We start from the raw sequence: 13,445 nt of genomic DNA, 5'->3' as shown, positions 1-13,445 counted from the left end.
GGACTAAATTTGGAGTGACTTGACCAGGCCATTCTCTTTAGTCCTGCAGTCAGTCCTATTGAACCGTCTTATGGTGAGCGGGCAGGCGATACGGACTGCTAGCAGTCGTACTGTACCATCTTCTGCCAGGCAAGCAAGAGATGAGGATTGCTAGCAGTCGTATTGCACCATCTTCTGCCAGGCAGGCAAGAGATGGGGATGGCTAGCAGTTGTACTGTACCATCTTCTGCCGAGCAGCCATGAGATGTGGATGGCATGCAGTCCTTCTGCACCGTCTGCTGCCAGCCAAAGATGTAAAAGATAGATGGAGTGGGTCAAAACAAGAAATAGACCAGATTTGTTTTGTACTCATTTGCCTCCTCCCCTGTCTAGGGGACTCATTCCTCTAGGTCACACTGCAGTCACTCACAGAGAAGGTGCAGCGAGGTAAATCTAGCCATGTATCAATCAGAGGCCAGGCTAACCTCCTTGTTCCAATAACAACGATAACTTAGGTGCACCATTTCTTATTGGAACCCTCCGTGCAGTCCTGCCTGAAATACTCCTTGATGTACAGGCACCCCCTTTGTTGATTTTAGCTCCCTGAAGCCAACCCTGTAAGCCGTGTCATCAGTCGCCCCTCCCTCCGTCAGAGCAACGGCAGACAATCGTTCCGCGCCTTTTTTCTGTGCGGACGCCATACCACGGCAAGCATGGAGCCCGCTCAGCTCACTTTGGCAATTAGGAGCACATTAACCACCACACGCATTATTCAGCAGTATATGCAGCACCAGAACATGGCAACGCAATACCGGGCGAGGAGGCGACGTCAGCGCGGTCCCGTGAGTGATCAGGACATGGACACAGATTTCTCTGAAAGCATGGGCCCTGACAATGCATGCATCATGGTGCTAATGGGGCAGGTTCATGCTGTGGAACGCCGATTCTGGGCTCGGGAAACAAGCACAGACTGGTGGGACCGCATAGTGTTGCAGGTCTGGGACGATTCCCAGTGTCTGCGAAACTTTCGCATGCGTAGGGGCACTTTCATGGAACTTTGTGACTTGCTTTCCCCTGCCCTGAAGCGCATGAATACCAAGATGAGAGCAGCCCTCACAGTTGAGAAGCGAGTGGCGATAGCCCTGTGGAAGCTTGCAACGCCAGACAGCTACCGGTCAGTTGGGAATCAATTTGGAGTGGGCAAATCTACTGTGGGGGCTGCTGTGATGCAAGTAGCCCACGCAATCAAAGATCTGCTGATATCAAGGGTAGTGACCCTGGGAAATGTGCAGGTCATAGTGGATGGCTTTGCTGCAATGGGATTCCCTAACTGTGGTGGGGCTATAGACGGAACCCATATCCCTATCTTGGCACCGGAGCACCAAGCCGCCGAGTACATAAACCGCAAGGGGTACTTTTCGATAGTGCTGCAAGCTCTGGTGGATCACAAGGGACGTTTCACCAACATCAACGTGGGATGGCCGGGAAAGGTGCATGATGCTCGCATCTTCAGGAACTCTGGTCTGTTTCAAAAGCTGCAGGAAGGGACTTTATTCCCAGACCAGAAAATAACTGTTGGGGATGTTGAAATGCCTATATGTATCCTTGGGGACCCAGCCTACCCCTTAATGCCATGGCTCATGAAGCCATACACAGGCAGCCTGGACAGTGGTCAGGAGCTGTTCAACTACAGGCTGAGCAAGTGCAGAATGGTGGTAGAATGTGCATTTGGACGTTTAAAGGCGCGCTGGCGCAGTTTACTGACTCGCTTAGACCTCAGCGAAACCAATATTCCCACTGTTATTACTGCTTGCTGCGTGCTCCACAATATCTGTGAGAGTAAGGGGGAGACGTTTATGGCGGGGTGGGAGGTTGAGGCAAATCGCCTGGCTGCTGGTTACGCGCAGCCAGACACCAGGGCAGTTAGAAGAGCACAGGAGGGCGCGGTACGCATCAGAGAAGCTTTGAAAACCAGTTTCATGACTGGCCAGGCTACGGTGTGAAAGTTCTGTTTGTTTCTCCTTGATTAACCCCCCCCCCGCCCCTTGGTTCACTCTACTTCCCTGTAAGCTAACCACCCTCCCCTCCTCCCTTTAATCATTGCTTGCAGAGCCAATAAAGTCATTGCTGCTTCACAGTCATGCATTCGTTATTCATTCATCACACAAATAGGGGGATGACTACCAAGGTATCCCAGGAGGGGTGGTGCAGGAGGGAAGGAAAATGCCACACAGCACTTTAATCACAGCACTTTAAAAGTTTACAACTTTAAAATTTATTGAATGACAGCCTTCTTTTTTTGGGGCAATCCTCTGTGGTGGAGTGGCTGGTTGGCCGGAGGCCCCCCCACCGCGTTCTTGGGCGTCTGGGTGTGGAGGCTATGGAACTTGGGGAGGAGGGCGGTTGGTTACAGAGGGGCTGCAGTGGCAGTCTGTGCTCCAGCTGCCTTTGCTGCAGCTCAACCATACACTGGAGCATACTGGTTTGGTCCTGCAGCAGCCTCAGCATTGAATCCTGCCTCCTCTCATCACGCTGCCGCCACATTTGAGCTTCAGCCCTGTCTTCAGCCCGCCACTTACTCTCTTCAGCCCACCACTTACTCTCTTCAGCCCTCCACCTCTCCTCCCGGTCATTTTGTGCTTTCCTGCACTCTGACATTATTTGCCTCCACGCATTCGTCTGTGCTCTGTCAGTGTGGGAGGACAGCATGAGCTCGGAGAACATTTCATCGCGAGTGCGTTTTTTTTTCTTTCTAAGCTTCACTAGCCTCTGGGAAGGAGAAGATCCTGTGATCATTGAAACACATGCAGCTGGTGGAGAAAAAAAAAAGGGACAGCGGTATTTAAAAAGACACATTTTATAAAACAGTCGCTACACTCTTTCAGGGTAAACCTTGCTGTTAACATTACATACATAGCACATGTGCTTTCGTTACAAGGTCGCATTTTGCCTCCTCCCACCACGTGAACGGATTTTGGTTGAATGCCAGCAAACATACACTGCAATGCTTTGTTCTACAGTGATTCCCGAGTACGTGTTACTGGCCTGGAGTGGTAAAGTGTCCTACCATGAAGGACGAAATAAGGCTGCCCTCCCCAGAAACCTTTTGCAAAGGCAGAACCGCAAATGCCAGGGCAAAGTAATCCTTTCACATGCTTGCTTTTAAACCATGTATAGCATTTTAAAAGGTACACTCACCAGAGGTCCCTTCTCCGCCTGCTGAGTCCAGGAGGCAGCCTTGGGTGGGTTCGGGGGGTACTGGCTCCAGGTCTAGGGTGAGAAACAGTTCCTGGCTGTCGGGAAAACCGGTTTCTCCGCTTGCTTGCTGTGAGCTATCTACAACCTCCTCCTCATCATCATCTTCTTCGTCCCCAAAACCTACTTCCGTATTGCCTCCATCTCCATTGAAGGAGTCAAACAACACGGCTGGGGTAGTGGTGGCTGAACCCCCTAAAATGGCATGCAGCTCATCATAGAAGCGGCATGTTTGGGGCTCTGACCCAGAGCGGCTGTTCGCCTCTCTGGTTTTCTGGTAGGCTTGCCTCAGCTCCTTCAGTTTCACGTGTCACTGCTTCGGGTCCCTGTTATGGCCTCTGTCCTTCATGCCCTGGGAGATTTTCAGAAAGGTTTTGGCATTTCGAAAACTGGAACGGAGTTCTGATAGCACGGATTCCTCTCCCCAAACAGCGATCAGATCCCGTACCTCCCGTTCGGTCCATGCTGGAGCTCTTTTGCGATTCTGGGACTCCATCATGGTCATCTGTGCTGATGAGCTCTGCATGGTCACCTGCAGCTTGCCACGCTGGCCAAACAGGAAATGAGATTCAAAAGTTCGCGGTTCTTTTCCTGTCTACCTGGCCAGTGCATCTGAGTTGAGAGCGCTGTCCAGAGCGGTCAGAATGGAGCACTCTGGGATAGCTCCCGGAGGCCAATACCATCGAATTGTGTCCACAGTACCCCAAATTCGAGCCGGCAACGTCGATTTAAGCGCTAATCCACTTGTCAGGGGTGGAGTAAGGAAATCGATTTTAAGAGCCCTTTAAGTCGAAATAAAGGGCTTCATTGTGTGGACGGGTGCAGGTTTAAATCGATTTAACGCTGCTAAATTCGACCTAAAGTCCTAGTGTAGACCAGGGCAAAAACTCGACTTCTATAAATTCGACCTAATTTTGTAGTGTAGAAGTGGCCAAGCACAAGACAAGCGGACATTCTTGAGAACACTTGACATTGCTCTGTTTTTCTGTTAATTCATAGGACACACACAGACATTCCTATGTACTCAGTACATTGAAGAGGACTCCCTTGCTTCAGACAACCTAGGGACAGATCAGGACATTACAAACCTCTAGTCTCACCTCCGGTTTGTGGATAACACAGCCCTGGAAGATCATAACACATGCTCACTGACTGCTCATATCAAACCTTCTCATTGACTTCACACCCATCCTTCTTAGTGTAGCCAGCTTCCAGAGAACAGCAGTGAAAGGCTCTTCAGAGAGAGATGTCTCATGAATAGGCAGAGGGATGGACTTCTTGCAGTTCAGTGAAAACCCCTGGAAACAGTTCTAAAAGCAAATCAGCACACAAAGAAAAATCCTCCCACCTCAACCCTGCAGGGCTTACAGGAAACAAAAATGACCAAGTTATTAAACCGAGAGGAAGAAGAGGGGGAAACCGCTTCTATGTTTATCAAAGGGACAGACCCACATAGAATCATAGAATCATAGAATATCAGGGTTGGAAGGGACCTCAGGAGGTCATCTAGTCCAACCCCCTGCTCAAAGCAGGACCAATCCCCAATTAAATCATCCCAGCCAGGGCTTTGTCAAGCCTGACCTTAAAAACTTCTAGGAAGGAGATTCTACCACCTCCCTAGGTAACGCATTCCAGTGTTTCACCACCCTCCTAGTGAAAAAGTTTTTCCTAATATCCAACCTAAACCTCCCCCACTGCAACTTGAGACCATTACTCCTTGTCCTGTCCTCTTCTACCACTGAGAATAGTCTAGAACCATCCTCTCTGGAACCACCTCTCAGGTAGTTGAAAGCAATATGGACCTGATGTTACAGCTGTGACCAATCTATGTTGGTTGACTTTACAGCTGGGTGAAAACTGCAAAAAATCTGCATGAATAATCATTTGAACTTTTAAATGAATTCACTTTGACAGAATTTGTGGTCCTTTTGTGTTTGTTCTCTGGGAATGTCTTAGTAAAGGAGTTCACTAGTAGGAACATTCACTGATGCAAGCACATTTTATGTGAATATTGTACAATATTTGCAGGACAGGAATTCTGAATTTGTAATCACAAACACTTACATTTAATCTGATCACCACTAAGTGAGAGATACACCATGTGAGTTACATAGCCAAGCAAGCCAACTTGAATTTCATGGGGGCAGCAAAGTGTCATGTTCGATCATGAAACATTTCTATCCAGAGACTGAACCCGGGAACAATCCCAAGGAATTACTGTCCACAGTACCGAAGGCTGGAATTTTTAAAGTCAGGGTTTGCCCACAAAAACCCCTTTCCAATCAGCGGGAACTGAGTATCCAGCGCTCCTCCGAGGTTTGGGAAATCACAGCTCACATCCCTATTTCACCAGTGAAGGGCGCTAGTGTTTATACATTCATTGATTCTATGGTATTTCAGTTTTATATCCATTGGGTGTTACACTTTGGTAACCCACTATTAGGCGCCGTAAAACACAAGTTTACCAATTATCTGTAAACTCACACTGAAGTCCCCCGATGTCAAAGTGGATTTAGTGTTTTCCTGGATTGGGGCCCAAATCATATTAATTTGGTCACCTTGTTATCAACACACTTATGCTTTCCTGAATCGGGGCATAAATTCCATTGCAGTGACCTACTGATTCCCCCTCAGTCTCTCACTCCGGGTTCTGAAGTCATTTATTTGCCAAGGCCGGTGCCGCTGCGGTTTATTCAAATGCCTTGGCAATGACCACATGCAAATGAAGTCGGGAAACTTCCTGATAAAGGAGAGCGACTGATCCTCACTGGAAATCTGCCGGGGCAGCCAGACAGTTCACAGTCGTTGCACCAGACAAGGTGGTTGGGTAGAATTGAAATGGCGTGTCTGGGGCTCCTTGTCCTTTTGGCAGCCTTCTCCGGTAAGTGGAGTAAACTGACAGGCAGCGAGCTCGGACGGCGGGGGTTGCACACCATGGCTTTCTGGTTAAGATGTAGGATTGCATCTCAATCATTCTGTGTTCAAATCCTGTTTCTTTCACATGTGTCTTGAAACCGGTCATTTAAAGTGAAAGGTACCGAAGGGATCTGGATGCCAAATTCTTGGTTTTACTGCAAAGTGGGTGTCAAAATCTCTTAGGCATCATGGACAATCCCAGGCTGAATCTCTGTGACTCAGTTTCCTATCGGTAAAACGGGGTAACAGCACATCCCTACCTCAGCAGGGTGTTGTGGGGATAAATTCATGAGTACACCAGGAACTCAGATAATTCTGCGAGGGGTGGAGGAAGGGGCAATAGAAGGACCTGGAAACATCAAGGAAATGGAGTGGGGAAAAGAGGGAAATAAAGTGTATTTTTTCTTCTTATTTATTTACAGGTGTCAGCTCCCAGATCCAGCTGACCCAGTCCGGGGCAGAAATCAAGAAGCCTGGAGAGTCTGCGAAGGTGACATGTAAAACCTCCGGCTACACCTTTACCAGCTATTACATGAGCTGGGTACGGCAGGCTCCCGGGAAAGGACTGGAGTGGATAGGATACATCTATCCCGGTGATGGTGAAACTGGCTATGCCCAGGCTTTCCAGGGGCGATTCACCATCACCAGGGACACCTCCATGAGCACGGCCTATCTACAGCTGGGCAGCCTGAGAACCGACGACACAGCCAGGTATTACTGTGCTCGGGACACAGTGACACAAACCACATCTGGACCAATTCAAAAACCCTCCAGTGAGAGAACCCGGGTCTCCTGCGAACACTGCAGCCCTCAGCCACCCCGGATAACGGTGACCCCTGTGAACAGACTCTGGGTAATTATCCCCTAGTGACTTAGGAGCAGTGAAAGCTAATGGGATTTAGAACCTTAAGTGCCTAAATCACTTTTCAAGCTAGGACTCTGTTCCCGGGACACAGTCAACATTAGCCGGAGGAGAAGGGGACCAGAACAATCACAGCCCTTGGAGAAGCTGGGTGTGCCAGGAAGCGTGTGTCTGCCTCAGGATCGGACCCATTACCGGGGGTTGACCCCCTGCCTTCGCCCGCAGCTCCCGGGAGGGAAGGGAGCCCCGGCTATTAGACCCTGTTAGCGAACCTCGCTGGGAGTGAGAGGAGACTAAGGACCCCCCCAAAACAGGCGCCTTTAACTCCGTCTGTGGGAGGAGAGCAAGCCCTGGGGAAAGGGGGCTACCCAGGGAGTGCTGAGGAGGGAGGGCAGAAGGGGCGGGTGGGCGGCGAGGTCTATGGGCCCGTGGCGCCTGGGCACCAGGAATATTCCTGGCCCGGGGCCCGGCTCCAGCAATGTCTGAGGCCGGGTCTCTCCCTCGGCCCCGACTTCAGCCCCCGAGTGCTCCCCGGCGGGTGATTTAAAGTGGCCCCGGGGCCCCCACCCACCACCGGCAGCGCAGCGGAGCTGAGCGGGGTCCTGCCTGCTCGCTCCACGTGGCTGCCGGCCCCGCCCTGCGGCCCCTGGGTGGGGTGGGTCGGGTCTGTGTCCTTGCGCTCTGCTCTCGCCCCAAGCGCCCCTGCAGCCAATAGGAAACCCGGCTCGCCCTGCCTAGGAGCCCCAGATAAGCGCTGCACCCCGCACCCCTCCCAGAGCCTGCACCCCCACCCCTTTCGCACACACCCCCTCCCACCCCCAAACTCCCTCCCAGAGCCTGCACCCTTCCTGCACCCCAGTTCCCTGCCCCCGCCCAAACTCCCTCCCAGAGCCTTAGGCAGGAGGGTGGTGGAGTTTGTGGGGGGCGGGGTTGGGGGGGGCAGGCTCTGGGCGTTCTGAGCACCACCAAAATATCTACAAACCTGCCGCCCGCCTCCCCTGAGACGAGGGGTGCTTAAAGAAGGCCAGGTCCCTGTGTGCTGCCCCAGCGAAGAGAGGCAGCCCCGAGAAAGGTCGCACTGACTTTGGGCTCACAGGCCGGGGCTTCCCTTCTTCAGGAGAACACGGACAAAGACTTTGATTTCACTGAGCCCTGAAAACTTATGGGGTCAGTGGGATTCAGAGCCACTGAAGGGAAATCCGAGTGAAATAAACACCCGGGCATTTTTAATAGGTCTGCTCCATCTCCGTCTTTATGTTCCCCACCCCTTCTGTGGGGGGCAGGGCGTCTTGTTTTACCAGTGAGTACCTGAGAATGGTCCCTAACTCTCTTAACAAATAGTCCCCGAGTGGCTAAGTGTTTTCCCCATGAGGAGAGGAGACACAATCTAACCCAGTAAAAGGACATCGGAGGCGAGGAGACAGGAGCCGTCACTGAAATGTCACACTTCTCAGAGCAGCCAGTGGCCGGAATTGTCAATGGAGATGAAGGGAATTAGGTGCCAAAATCCCAATGAAACCAAAGGGGATTTCGGTGTGGGGTTTTCATAACATCCAGCTGCCTCCACAGTACAAGTCCTGTTTTCCTCTGCCCCCTGGAGATCACCGCCAGTGTCTGCCTGCTAAAGACTCTTTGGGGCTGAGATTTGAAACCCAAAATACTGTTTCGATCAAGGGGACCCAGCTACACTAATCTACTCAGCAGCTCTCAAAAATCCCGGTCTCTTTAAACATCAGTTATACAGCTGTGCGGACACGCTGTGGGGGTCTGTCTCACACACCCTAACGGCGTCCAGGGCCCCATTATGCCGGGTGCCGCACTTCGCCCTGGGGACAGGCAGTCCCAGCGCTGGAGGGTTCACAATCCAAATACTCCAGGCAGACACCAGCAGAGGCTCAGAGAGTTGTTGTTACTCCCCAAGGTGAACCAACAGGTCCACTGGAAAGGCCGGGAGGAGAACCCAGGGCTGTTCTTTCGATCCCTTGTTTACAGATCATGCCCCAGGCCTCCTTGGCCCACGGATATTGTACAAGTATTAGATTTTGGGAAGGGTTTCTGTAGTGTGTGTGTGATTGTAATAGTTGTATCAATATGCTCCCTATACTGGACACAGGTATAGCTGCAGAAATGTGCCTTATACTGGGATTTTGCATTCTCCTTTCCCACCCAAGAACAGCCACACGAGCTGAAGGAACTTTATACTGATTCATAGACTCAGATTTCAAGGCCAGAAGGGAAGATCTTCATAACTTACTTTGCCCTCCTGTGTAACACTGGTATGTCTGTGTCCATATTAGGGGAGGAGTCTGTTGTACCCCCTGAATTACACCTTTATAGTTCCAATGATACACCTTTTGTGTGTAGACAAGTGCTAAGATTCTCAAAGCTGTCTAGGGGATTTAGACTCCAAGGGATAAATATTCAAAGGCACAAATGGCACTTAGGCCCTAACTCAATTGTAAATCAATGTGATTTTGATGCCCAAGCATTTCTACCTTTGAAATAGCCACCTCAAGTCCCCATCGATTTGAAAGGGAACTGCGTATCCAAATCCCTTGGACAGCTCAGGAAAGTTCAGCCTCTAGATCCGTTTTGTGTTTCCCTTTAAATGCTAATTCTTTTCCTTGAATCCCATTTTGAATATTTTACCTAAATAAACTGCAGCTCACAATAGAATCGGGGCCTTCTCCTGATGTGCTAGGGCAAGAGATTTGATTAAAAATAGATTCGGGTGAGTTCTGAGAACCAGAAGAACGGCAGGTGCCAGATCCAAGCACAGTTGATGCGTTCTGATTCCCCTTCAGCTCCTTGGAGCTTTTGAGGAGTCTTTGATGTTGAATATGAAAATGAAGTAATTATACTCCCTGTTTGAAGTTTGCAGTGGGAGAAAATCACCATCCAAAGGCGTCACCTTGCTTTGCCAGGTGGAGGGTGTTGTAGAAACAACCATTAAATATTTGCTACATTTTCTGTTCCTGCTGGCAGCCTTCCCAGGTAAGTGAATTTCAGAGAGATCTGGGGTGTGCAGGAGAAAGGAGAGCCAACAAGAAGGGTACTCAGACTCATGCATTCTTGTCGCCTAACTGCAGGTGTCTGGTCCCAAATCCAACGGGTCCACCCTGGTGCTGAGATTAAAAAAACCTGGAGAGTCAGAGAAGCTGTCCTGTAAACCATCTGGGTACAGCTTTACTAGCCACTTGCTGTCTTGGATTCAACAGGATTAACTCAAATAATGGAGGAATTGGCTATGCTACAAATACAAAGGGTGATTCACCCTCTCCAGAGACAACTCCATCAGCACAGCCTATGTAGAGATCAGTGGGCTCAGAAGTGAAGACACCACCATGTATTACCATGAGAGCAGCACAGCAAAAGGAAAGCCAGTCAGAGTCATGGAAAAACGGTCTGCAGAGGAAACCACAATCTCCTGAGCACATGGGAGCCCCTGGGGCAGCAGGAAACAGGAGTCTGTATTCTATTTATACGACTCATTGCACCCTGTAACTGGAAATGGATCTGCACACCCCAAAAGTGAACCACAAGCACTGTGGTGCCCTACAAAAAAGTGATAGTGATTTTGGGTGCCTCTGTTTTTGGTTGCTCAAACTGGGACACGTTAACAGGGACTGATTTATAGAAAGCACCAGGCATCCATTGTGACAGATTTATGTTATTAATTTGCCTGGAGCATTAGGTGATTAGGCTGAGGCCCCAGGATCTTTAGGGGAGGAGATGAAGGAGCACATCAAGTGACTAAGGTTTAAAGCTTTATTAATAAAATAAAGTAAAACAACAGCGGAGAGTGATGGGTGCTTTTTACGTTACTGAGAGGAAGGAAGGAAGAGTTAGTGCCCCAAGCCCTAGCCCCCTTTTATACTTACACACACACTACCTGGGGCTGGCCAAGCCCGGGTGTAATGTAAGAAGAAGAGGGGGAAGGGTGGACGGCAGTTTTGTTCTGTGCACAGGCTGCCCAGAGTTCGCTGTTGATCTCTGACCTACCCTGGCTTTTGGGAGGATTTTTAAGACCTGGGTTTTTTGGGGGGGCCTTCCAGTTCAGGGACTTCTGTCCCCCATGCTTTTTGTACCAGTTCAACCCCGCTTTTCGCCGCTTTTCGCCGCTTTTTTAAAACACACCTGCTTTAGGGACGCGAGATGGTTATTTTTTCCTTGCTGACCTTTGCCGTTTTACTTCTTTTAGCAGCCCCTGCAGTTTTGTTTAGCTGATTTATTTTTTTTTTTTACAGCTCTTTGTGGTTGGAATTCAGGCCCCCCGTCTTTCTTGGCAGGCAGCCGAGAGTCGGTTGTGTGCTGTGGCCTTGGGCTGGAGACAGCGTCTTATCTTCCGACGGAGCGTGAGCCTCGAGTTAACCCATTTCTTTTTTCCTTTCTCCCTCTGTGGCCTCTCATAACTGCAAAGGAACCTGTTACTTTACCCTTACACCTTTAACCCTTCTCAAAACGCCTTGCGATGCCTGCAACAGCGTTAGCAACGTACAATGCTGATTTGCCAGTCCAGGGGTCCCCCTGAGGGATGGGGCCATTGGGTTGTGGCATCCCCCCACACACACCCCGAATTAACATTGTGTTGTGAGGAGTCACCACTTAGGTTTTTACCCTCCCTCTGACACAGTGGGGAGGGTGACTGTTGGTTTTTTACATAAGCAGCAATATATTACAAACACAATTGTTATGGTGGCAACAATTGCATCCAGCGGCCGGGAGTGGCTTTTGGCTTTATTAGTAACGTAGCATAACACGTTCCCCGGCTGGCATAGATGCCCCATCCAGATGGCTGTGACAACGGCAGCTTTTTCAGATGAAATGCGCATCGCAACACTGCGAAGGAGGGGGCATTTGTCTGGAACACAATTCATTGTTCCCGGCTGTGCGTCAACGGAAGGAAAACACTGGGCGTAATTTATGAAAAATTAAACACAATATAACTAGAAACATTAACACTGCTTTGAATGGTTTCAGAGGAACAGCCGTGTTAGTCTGTATTCGCAAAAAGAAAAGGAGTACTTGTGGCACCTTAGAGACTAACCAATTTATTTGAGCATGAGCTTTCGTGAGCCACAGCTCACTTCATCAGATGTTTTGCTTTGAATAACACAGGAGCCTTTAGTCCCTCCAGCGAGCATTTGCCCATCTAAACAGACAGGGGGTTATCCCTCCCCAGACGACTTAGGCTCCTATCTTAAACGTCACTGTCGGTAGATTTTTCTCCTCTCCAAAGTCAATTCTCAAAATATGAATTAGGCTCCTGTGACACAGTCGCCTGTCACAGCAGCAAAACGGTCCTGGGTGAACGCCCTGAGCAGCAGGCTAGGGGGTATTTGGGGAGGGGTCTTTCAATCTCTCCTGTTCATGCTGTTCCACCGTGACTTAATTAATACTGATTTGGTCTGAAAGAGAAAGGGATGTGCTTGGGGTGTCTGTACCCCAAATGTCACCCTGCCCTTGACAGTGCAAGACCGGGGCTCAAGTCCCTGCTTCCAAATCAGGCAGAGGGTCAGGAAATGATCCTGGCTCTACCATGTCCTAGGCAAGTGCTCTAACCACTAGGCTAAAAGCTAAGGGAAGCACCAACAAATCCTTCTCTGGCACAAAGGGGTTTGGGGGTGTTTCTGAATGTAAATACCTGGGACTAACTCCAGGACAGGGCTGTGAATCCCAGCTGGAGTTAGGCACCTAACTCCCTTTAACAGGTGGTACTTGGACCCAACCCCTCCTCAGCATTTCCGAAGGGGTAGGTCAGGCAGCTCTCCACTCATTGTGCTGGCTTTTGCCAATCCCTGGATCAAGCACCTAACTCTCCTCTACAAATGGATCATTTCAGTGTAGCCGGTCACTGCTGGGAAGGGGGCTTCCCTCCCGATGCGATGGGAACCTTCACTCTCCAGCGGGTGGCCCAGACCAACGAATCCTTGGCACAGGACCCCTCTCCAGACATGAAAGCTCATGCTCAAATAAATTGGTTAGTCTCTAAGGTGCCACAAGTACTCCTTTTCTTTTTGCGAACACAGACTAACACGGCTGTTCCTCTGAAACCAGTCAAAGGAAAGATTCCCATAGAGTTCTCTGAGCTTTTGTCAGACCCAGAGCAAAACCAAAAGAGTTGCCCATTTCTCTGAACCCCACGAAAAGAAAATGAGACGGCTCGGGAAGGAGTTTGTCTCTTATAAGGGGCGGGATATGCAAATAGGCGACTGTCTCCTGTTTAAATCTCTCTCTGTCCCAGCAGCACCCGACCAAAACTGCAGCCCCCTGTGTCCCTGCAGTTACCAGCCACTCCACTGAGGACTTTCTCCTCCAACACCAGGGAAAATGAGACTTTGGCTCCATTTACTTTTCCTTGTGGCGGCTCTGGAAGGTATTTTCTCCCCTAAAGGCACTGGGGAAGGGGGCAAACATTCCTGGTTTTCTGCAA

This window comes from Caretta caretta, chromosome 13 (genome assembly GCF_965140235.1).
Source record: "Caretta caretta isolate rCarCar2 chromosome 13, rCarCar1.hap1, whole genome shotgun sequence".
Classification (NCBI taxonomy): Eukaryota; Metazoa; Chordata; order Testudines; family Cheloniidae; genus Caretta; species Caretta caretta.
The sequence above is the reverse complement of the archived record's forward strand: the minus strand, read 5'-3'. Positions refer to the sequence as shown.